The sequence below is a fragment of the Chiloscyllium plagiosum genome, unplaced genomic scaffold (assembly GCF_037043375.1).
Source record: "Chiloscyllium plagiosum isolate Xiang-an unplaced genomic scaffold, Cpla_swu_hap1 HiC_scaffold_220, whole genome shotgun sequence".
NCBI classification, from domain to species: domain Eukaryota; kingdom Metazoa; phylum Chordata; class Chondrichthyes; order Orectolobiformes; family Hemiscylliidae; genus Chiloscyllium; species Chiloscyllium plagiosum.
The window spans coordinates 105,001-115,000 of NW_028270359.1; the positions used below are offsets into that span (position 1 = coordinate 105,001).

General features: G+C 44.2%; 1 long non-coding RNA gene across 1 annotated transcript in view; it reads right to left on the reverse strand.

Moving 5' to 3' along the window:
- LOC148133740 (uncharacterized) overlaps positions 1–2,316 on the reverse strand; it is a 2,736-nt gene extending 420 nt beyond the window's left edge. The window contains exons 1-2 of the long non-coding RNA XR_015756157.1: positions 1,482–2,316; positions 1–801 (exon numbers count right to left, since the gene is read on the reverse strand). The exon at positions 1–801 is cut by the window's left edge and continues 420 nt beyond it. This is a non-coding gene — a long non-coding RNA (uncharacterized LOC148133740). The remainder of the gene's footprint in view (positions 802–1,481) is intronic.
- Between the last annotated feature and the right edge of the window lie 7,684 nt (positions 2,317–10,000).

A 10,000-nucleotide genomic window follows, 5' to 3' on the forward strand; every position in this document is an offset into this window, starting at 1 on the left:
TCTCGCCTTCATTTTGGACACGAGCGCCTGTGGACGGACGGCCGGAGTCAACGTGGGGATGGCCCGTCCTCCAATCGTGTCAAGAGACCCCCCGCACCGGCCTCTGACCGAGTTCCCCAAACCTGGGTGACGAGCAGCGCAGGGCGGCAGAGCCGTCGCACTTGGCCGGATGGCAGCGGGAAGGACCAGCCTATTCACAATAGCGGCCACCCACTCCCAGAGCCGGTCGTGCGGCGCCCGAGGCCGACCCTCGACTCGTAAGAGGCTTTACAGTGTGCTCAGGCAAGGGCCAGCCTACACCCTTCCTGGCGGCACCCAAGGGATCCAGGCCACTCGCGTCTCTCGCCTTCATTTTGGACACGAGCGCCTGTGGACGGACGGCCGGAGTCAACGTGGGGGTGGCCCGTCCTCCAATCGTGTCAAGAGACCCCTGCACCGGCCTCTGACCGAGTTCCCCAAACCTGGGTGACGAGCACCGCAGGGCGGCAGCGCCGTCGCACTTGGCCGGATGGCAGCGGGAAGGACCAGCCTATACACAATAGCGGCCACCCACTCCCAGAGCCGGTCGTGCGGCGCCCGAGGCCGTCCCTCGACTCGTAAGGGGCTTTAACGTGTGCTCAGGCAAGGGTCAGCCCACACCCTTCCTGGCGGCACCCAAGGGATCCAGGCCACTCGCGTCTCTCGCCTTCATTTTGGACACGAGCGCCTGTGGACGGACGGCCGGAGTCAACGTGGGGGTGGCCCGTCCTCCAATCGTGTCAAGAGACCCCCCGCACCGGCCTCTGACCGAGTTCCCCAAACCTGGGTGACGAGCACCGCAGGGCGGCAGCGCCGTCGCACTTGGCCGGATGGCAGCGGGAAGGACCAGCCTATACACAATAGCGGCCACCCACTCCCAGAGCCGGTCGTGCGGCGCCCGAGGCCGTCCCTCGACTCGTAAGGGGCTTTAACGTGTGCTCAGGCAAGGGTCAGCCCACACCCTTCCTGGCGGCACCCAAGGGATCCAGGCCACTCGCGTCTCTCGCCTTCATTTTGGACACGAGCGCCTGTGGAGGGACGGCCGGAGTCAACGTGGGGATGGCCCGTCCTCCAATCGTGTCAAGAGACCCCCCGCACCGGCCTCTGACCGAGTTCCCCAAACCTGGGTGACGAGCACCGCAGGGCGGCAGAGCCGTCGCACTTGGCCGGATGGCAGCGGGAAGGACCAGCCTATTCACAATAGCGGCCACCCACTCCCAGAGCCGGTCGTGCGGCGCCCGAGGCCGGCCCTCGACTCGTAAGAGGCTTTAACGTGTGCTCAGGCAAGGGTCAGCCCACACCCTTCCTGGCGGCACCCAAGGGATCCAGGCCACTCGCGTCTCTCGCCTTCATTTTGGACACGAGCGCCTGTGGAGGGACGGCCGGAGTCAACGTGGGGATGGCCCGTCCTCCAATCGTGTCAAGAGACCCCCCGCCACGGCCTCTGACCGAGTTCCCCAAACCTGGGTGACGAGCAGCGCAGGGCGGCAGAGCCGTCGCACTTGGCCGGATGGCAGCAGGAAGGACCAGCCTATTCACAATAGCGGCCACCCACTCCCAGAGCCGGTCGTGCGGCGCCCGAGGCCGGCCCTCGACTCGTAAGAGGCTTTACGGAGTGCTCAGGCAAGGGTCAGCCCGCACCCTTCCTGGCAGCACCCAAGGGAACCAGGCCACTCGCGTCTCTCGCCTTCATTTTGGACACGAGCGCCTGTGGAGGGACGGCCGGAGTCAACGTGGGGATGGCCCGTCCTCCAATCGTGTCAAGAGACCCCCCGCCACAGCCTCTGACCGAGTTCCCCAAACCTGGGTGACGAGCACCGCAGGGCGGCAGAGCCGTCGCACTTGGCCGGGTGGCAGCGGGAAGGACCAGCCTATTCACAATAGCGGCCACCCACTCCCAGAGCCGGTCGTGCGGCGCCCGAGGCCGGCCCTCGACTCGTAAGAGGCTTTAGGGAGTGCTCAGGCAAGGGTCAGCCCGCATCCTTCCTGGCAGCACCCAAGGGAACCAGGCCACTCGCGTCTCTCGCCTTCATTTTGGACACGAGCGCCTGTGGAGGGACGGCCGGAGTCAACGTGGGGATTTGCCCGCCCTCCAATCGTGTCAAGAGACCTCCACACAGGTCTCTGACCGACTCTTAGAACAGACAGGGAGAGTTTGGCAATTCTGTCAAAAAATTGACAAAGTGTCAAAAATTCGACTTCCAAGAGCTCTCCAGCATGCACTCATACCCGCCATTAGAGTGCTATGCCCGTGGAACCGTTTTTCGGATGCCTTTCAAAAAGGTCCCGCGCCGCCATTTTGTTCTAAAAATCGTGTTCCCAGAAATCTCCGGGTACCCCGCCAACCTCACTGTGTAACAAATGCAAGTGGCACTGAATGGGTCTGAATTTCAAATTTGACTGCATCGCTCTGGAACTCGATCCCCGCAAAACCGTTTGGATTTTTCCCGCTCGGGACTTCCGCGACAGACAAAGTTAAAGTTTTCGGGCTGCAGACACAAAATGACAGTTGGCCATTTGCCGGGCTCAATTCACACAGTTCCTGCGGCACTTCGGAACACATGTTCGGCGCGAGTTTGTGAATCTTTCCCGATGCTTCGGCACTTTCCTCCGCTGACACTTAGAATATTTTTCACACTTTGCTGAAAAATTTTCTAAGTGTTTTTTCCTAAGTTTTTCTGGTTACTGATTTATTATTTTTGATCATTTTTCTAAGTTTTTCTGGTTACTCATTTCTCATTTTCGGGCATTTTTCTAAGTTTTTCTAGTTACTGATTTCTTCTTTTTGGGCATTTTTCTAAGTTTTTCTGGTTACTCATTTCTCATTTTCGGGCATTTTTCTAAGTTTTTCTAGTTACTGATTTCTTCTTTTTGGGCATTTTTCTAAGTTTTTCTGGTTACTCATTTCTTCTTTTTGGGCATTTTTCTAAGTTTTTCTGGTTACTCATTTCTTCTTTTTGGGCATTTTTCTAAGTTTTTCTGGTTACTCATTTCTTCTTTTTGGGCATTTTTCTAAGTTTTTCTGGTTACTCATTTCTCATTTTCGGGCATTTTTCTAAGTTTTTCTAGTTACTGATTTCTTCTTTTTGGGCATTTTTCTAAGTTTTTCTGGTTACTCATTTCTTATTTTTGGGCATTTTTCTAAGTTTTTCTAGTTACTGATTTCTTCTTTTTGGGCATTTTTCTAAGTTTTTCTGGTTACTCATTTCTTCTTTTTGGGCATTTTTCTAAGTTTTTCTGGTTACTCATTTCTTCTTTTTGGGCATTTTTCTAAGTTTTTCTGGTTACTCATTTCTTCTTTTTGGGCATTTTTCTAAGTTTTTCTGGTTACTCATTTCTCATTTTCGGGCATTTTTCTAAGTTTTTCTAGTTACTGATTTCTTCTTTTTGGGCATTTTTCTAAGTTTTTCTGGTTACTCATTTCTTATTTTTGGGCATTTTTCTAAGTTTTTCTAGTTACTGATTTCTTCTTTTTGGGCATTTTTCTAAGTTTTTCTGGTTACTCATTTCTTCTTTTTGGGCATTTTTCTAAGTTTTTCTGGTTACTCATTTCTTCTTTTTGGGCATTTTTCTAAGTTTTTCTGGTTACTCATTTCTCATTTTCGGGCATTTTTCTAAGTTTTTCTAGTTACTGATTTCTTCTTTTTGGGCATTTTTCTAAGTTTTTCTGGTTACTCATTTCTTATTTTTGGGCATTTTTCTAAGTTTTTCTAGTTACTGATTTCTTCTTTTTGGGCATTTTTCTAAGTTTTTCTGGTTACTCATTTCTCATTTTCGGGCATTTTTCTAAGTTTTTCTAGTTACTGATTTCTTCTTTTTGGGCATTTTTCTAAGTTTTTCTGGTTACTCATTTCTTCTTTTTGGGCATTTTTCTAAGTTTTTCTGGTTACTCATTTCTTCTTTTTGGGCATTTTTCTAAGTTTTTCTGGTTACTCATTTCTCATTTTCGGGCATTTTTCTAAGTTTTTCTGGTTACTGATTTCTTCTTTTTGGGCATTTTTTCTAAGTTTTTCTGGTTACTGATTTCCCAACGTTGGAAATGCATGAAACTCGGCCTGAACACGGTGGCAGGGTCCGCTCTCGAAGGCGAGACCTTCGGCAGAACCACCGGGTCAAATCCGGCCGGGCTAGCCGGCCTCGAGCACTCAAAGTCGGTATGAGCAGTCAAGTTCGCTCCCATCACAGTTTGGACCCTAAAAAATCTAAGTGTCACTGGTTACTGATTTGTACTGACTCGAAAAAATTCTAAGTGTCGTTGGTTACTGATTTGTAACCACCGGGTCAAATCCGGCCGGGCTAGCCGGCCTCGAGCACTCAAAGTCGGTATGAGCAGTCAAGTTCGCTCCCATCACAGTCTGGACCCTAAAAAATTCTAAGTGTCACTGGTGACTGATTTGTACTGACTGAATAAAATTCTAAGTGTCGTTGGTTACTGATTTGTAACCACCGGGTCAAATCCGGCCGGGCTAGCCGGCCTCGAGCACTCAAAGTCGGTATGAGCAGTCAAGTTCGCTCCCATCACAGTCTGGACCCTAAAAAATTCTAAGTGTCACTGGTTACTGATTTGTACTGATTCAAAAAAATTCTAAGTGTCGATGGTTACTGATTTGTACTGACTGAAATAAATTCTAAGTGACGTTGTTTACTGATTTGTAACCACCGGGTCAAATCCGGCTGGTCTAGCCGGCCCCGAGCACTCAAAGTCGGTATGAGCAGTCAGGTTCGCTCCCATCACAGTTTGGACCACTTGCCGACTTGGGAAATGCACGAAAATCGGCCCCAACGCGGGGGCCGGTCCGCTCTCAAAGTCGAGACCTTCGGCTGAACCACCGGGTCAAATCCGGCCGGGCTAGCCGGCCTCGAGCACTCAAAGTCGGTATGAGCAGTCAAGTTCGCTCCCATCACAGTTTGGACCACTTGCCGACTTGGGAAATGCATGAAAATCGGCCCGAACGCGGGGGCCGGTCCGCTCTCAAAGTCGAGACCTTCGGCTGAACCACCGGGTCAAATCCGGCTGGGCTAGCCGGCCTCGAGCACTCAAAGTCGGTATGAGCAGTCAAGTTCGCTCCCAGCACAGTTTGGACCCTAAAAAATCTAAGTGTCACTGGTTACTGATTTGTACTGACTCAAAAAAATTCTAAGTGTCACTGGTTACTGATTTGTACTGACTGGAAAAAATTCTAAGTGTCGTTGGTTACTGATTTGTACTGCATCAAAAAAATTCTAAGTGTCGTTGGTTACTGATTTGTACTGACTCTAAAAAATTCTAAGTGTCGTTGGTTACTGATTTGTACTGCCTCAAAAAAATTCTAAGTGTCACTGGTTACTGATTTGTACTGACTCAAAAAAATTCTAAGTGTCGTTGGTTACTGATTTGTACTGAGCCTAAAAAATTCTAAGTGTCACTGGTTACTGATTTGTACTGCCTCGAAAAAATTCTAAGTGTCACTGGTTACTGATTTGTACTGCCTCGAAAAAATTCTAAGTGTCACTGGTTACTGATTTGTAACCACCGGGTCAAATCCGGCTGGGCTAGCCGGCCTCGAGCACTCAAAGTCGGTATGAGCAGTCAAGTTCGCTCCCATCACAGTTTGGACCCTAAAAAATCTAAGTGTCACTGGTTACTGATTTGTACTGACTCAAAAAAATTCTAAGTGTCACTGGTTACTGATTTGTACTGACTGGAAAAAATTCTAAGTGTCGTTGGTTACTGATTTGTACTGCATCAAAAAAATTCTAAGTGTCACTGGTTACTGATTTGTACTGACTCTAAAAAATTCTAAGTGTCACTGGTTACTGATTTGTACTGCCTCAAAAAAATTCTAAGTGTCGTTGGTTACTGATTTGTACTGACTGGAAAAAATTCTAAGTGTCACTGGTTACTGATTTGTACTGACTCAAAAAAATTCTAAGTGTCGTTGGTTACTGATTTGTACTGCCTCGAAAAAATTCTAAGTGTTCTTGGTTACTGATTTGTACTGACTGGAAAAAATTCTAAGTGTCACTGGTTACTGATTTGTACTGAGCCTAAAAAATTCTAAGTGTCACTGGTTACTGATTTGTACTGCCTCAAAAAAATTCTAAGTGTCGTTGGTTACTGATTTGTACTGCCTCGAAAAAATTCTAAGTGTCACTGGTTACTGATTTGTACTGACTGGAAAAAATTCTAAGTGTCGTTGGTTACTGATTTGTACTGCATCAAAAAAATTCTAAGTGTCACTGGTTACTGATTTGTACTGACTCAAAAAAATTCTAAGTGTCGTTGGTTACTGATTTGTACTGAGCCTAAAAAATTCTAAGTGTCACTGGTTACTGATTTGTACTGCCTCGAAAAAATTCTAAGTGTCACTGGTTACTGATTTGTAACCACCGGGTCAAATCCGGCTGGGCTAGCCGGCCTCGAGCACTCAAAGTCGGTATGAGCAGTCAAGTTCGCTCCCATCACAGTTTGGACCCTAAAAATTCTAAGTGTCACTGGTTACTGATTTGTACTGAGCCTAAAAAATTCTAAGTGTCACTGGTTACTGATTTGTACTGAGCCTAAAAAATTCTAAGTGTCCTTGGTTACTGATTTGTACTGACTGGAAAAAATTCTAAGTGTCGTTGGTTACTGATTTGTACTGCATCAAAAAAATTCTAAGTGTCACTGGTTACTGATTTGTACTGACTCAAAAAAATTCTAAGTGTCGTTGGTTACTGATTTGTACTGCCTCAAAAAAATTCTAAGTGTTCTTGGTTACTGATTTGTACTGACTGGAAAAAATTCTAAGTGTCGTTGGTTACTGATTTGTACTGAGCCTAAAAAATTCTAAGTGTCACTGGTTACTGATTTGTACTGAGCCTAAAAAATTCTAAGTGTCACTGGTTACTGATTTGTACTGACTCTAAAAAATTCTAAGTGTCCTTGGTTACTGATTTGTACTGACTGGAAAAAATTCTAAGTGTCGTTGGTTACTGATTTGTACTGCCTCAAAAAAATTCTAAGTGTCACTGGTTACTGATTTGTACTGACTCAAAAAAATTCTAAGTGTCGTTGGTTACTGATTTGTACTGAGCCTAAAAAATTCTAAGTGTCACTGGTTACTGATTTGTACTGCCTCGAAAAAATTCTAAGTGTCACTGGTTACTGATTTGTACTGCCTCGAAAAAATTCTAAGTGTCACTGGTTACTGATTTGTAACCACCGGGTCAAATCCGGCTGGGCTAGCCGGCCTCGAGCACTCAAAGTCGGTATGAGCAGTCAAGTTCGCTCCCATCACAGTTTGGACCCTAAAAAATCTAAGTGTCACTGGTTACTGATTTGTACTGACTCAAAAAAATTCTAAGTGTCACTGGTTACTGATTTGCACTGACTGGAAAAAATTCTAAGTGTCGTTGGTTACTGATTTGTACTGCATCAAAAAAATTCTAAGTGTCACTGGTTACTGATTTGTACTGACTCTAAAAAATTCTAAGTGTCACTGGTTACTGATTTGTACTGCATCAAAAAAATTCTAAGTGTCACTGGTTACTGATTTGTACTGACTCTAAAAAATTCTAAGTGTCACTGGTTACTGATTTGTACTGCCTCAAAAAAATTCTAAGTGTCGTTGGTTACTGATTTGTACTGCCTCGAAAAAATTCTAAGTGTCACTGGTTACTGATTTGTACTGACTGGAAAAAATTCTAAGTGTCGTTGGTTACTGATTTGTACTGCATCAAAAAAATTCTAAGTGTCACTGGTTACTGATTTGTACTGCCTCAAAAAAATTCTAAGTGTCGTTGGTTACTGATTTGTACTGACTGGAAAAAATTCTAAGTGTCACTGGTTACTGATTTGTACTGACTCAAAAAAATTCTAAGTGTCGTTGGTTACTGATTTGTACTGCCTCGAAAAAATTCTAAGTGTTCTTGGTTACTGATTTGTACTGACTGGAAAAAATTCTAAGTGTCACTGGTTACTGATTTGTACTGAGCCTAAAAAATTCTAAGTGTCACTGGTTACTGATTTGTACTGCCTCAAAAAAATTCTAAGTGTCGTTGGTTACTGATTTGTACTGCCTCGAAAAAATTCTAAGTGTCACTGGTTACTGATTTGTACTGACTGGAAAAAATTCTAAGTGTCGTTGGTTACTGATTTGTACTGCATCAAAAAAATTCTAAGTGTCACTGGTTACTGATTTGTACTGACTCAAAAAAATTCTAAGTGTCGTTGGTTACTGATTTGTACTGAGCCTAAAAAATTCTAAGTGTCACTGGTTACTGATTTGTACTGCCTCGAAAAAATTCTAAGTGTCACTGGTTACTGATTTGTAACCACCGGGTCAAATCCGGCTGGGCTAGCCGGCCTCGAGCACTCAAAGTCGGTATGAGCAGTCAAGTTCGCTCCCATCACAGTTTGGACCCTAAAAATTCTAAGTGTCACTGGTTACTGATTTGTACTGAGCCTAAAAAATTCTAAGTGTCACTGGTTACTGATTTGTACTGAGCCTAAAAAATTCTAAGTGTCCTTGGTTACTGATTTGTACTGACTGGAAAAAATTCTAAGTGTCGTTGGTTACTGATTTGTACTGCCTCAAAAAAATTCTAAGTGTTCTTGGTTACTGATTTGTACTGACTGGAAAAAATTCTAAGTGTCGTTGGTTACTGATTTGTACTGAGCCTAAAAAATTCTAAGTGTCACTGGTTACTGATTTGTACTGAGCCTAAAAAATTCTAAGTGTCACTGGTTACTGATTTGTACTGACTCTAAAAAATTCTAAGTGTCCTTGGTTACTGATTTGTACTGACTGGAAAAAATTCTAAGTGTCGTTGGTTACTGATTTGTACTGAGCCTAAAAAATTCTAAGTGTCGTTGGTTACTGATTTGTACTGAGCCTAAAAAATTCTAAGTGTCGTTGGTTACTGATTTGTACTGAGCCTAAAAAATTCTAAGTGTCACTGGTTACTGATTTGTACTGAGCCTAAAAAATTCTAAGTGTCGTTGGTTACTGATTTGTACTGAGCCTAAAAAATTCTAAGTGTCGTTGGTTACTGATTTGTACTGAGCCTAAAAAATTCTAAGTGTCACTGGTTACTGATTTGTACTGAGCCTAAAAAATTCTAAGTGTCACTGGTTACTGATTTGTACTGACTCAAAAAAATTCTAAGTGTCGTTGGTTACTGATTTGTACTGACTGGAAAAAATTCTAAGTGTCACTGGTTACTGATTTGTACTGCCTCAAAAAAATTCTAAGTGTCACTGGTTACTGATTTGTACTGACTCTAAAAAATTCTAAGTGTCCTTGGTTACTGATTTGTACTGCATCAAAAAAATTCTAAGTGTCGTTGGTTACTGATTTGTACTGCCTCAAAAAAATTCTAAGTGTCACTGGTTACTGATTTGTACTGACTCAAAAAAATTCTAAGTGTCGTTGGTTACTGATTTGTACTGAGCCTAAAAAATTCTAAGTGTCACTGGTTACTGATTTGTACTGCCTCGAAAAAATTCTAAGTGTCACTGGTTACTGATTTGTACTGCCTCGAAAAAATTCTAAGTGTCACTGGTTACTGATTTGTAACCACCGGGTCAAATCCGGCTGGGCTAGCCGGCCTCGAGCACTCAAAGTCGGTATGAGCAGTCAAGTTCGCTCCCATCACAGTTTGGACCCTAAAAAATCTAAGTGTCACTGGTTACTGATTTGTACTGACTCAAAAAAATTCTAAGTGTCACTGGTTACTGATTTGTACTGACTGGAAAAAATTCTAAGTGTCGTTGGTTACTGATTTGTACTGCATCAAAAAAATTCTAAGTGTCACTGGTTACTGATTTGTACTGACTCTAAAAAATTCTAAGTGTCACTGGTTACTGATTTGTACTGCCTCAAAAAAATTCTAAGTGTCGTTGGTTACTGATTTGTACTGACTGGAAAAAATTCTAAGTGTCACTGGTTACTGATTTGTACTGACTCAAAAAAATTCTAAGTGTCGTTGGTTACTGATTTGTACTGCCTCGAAAAAATTC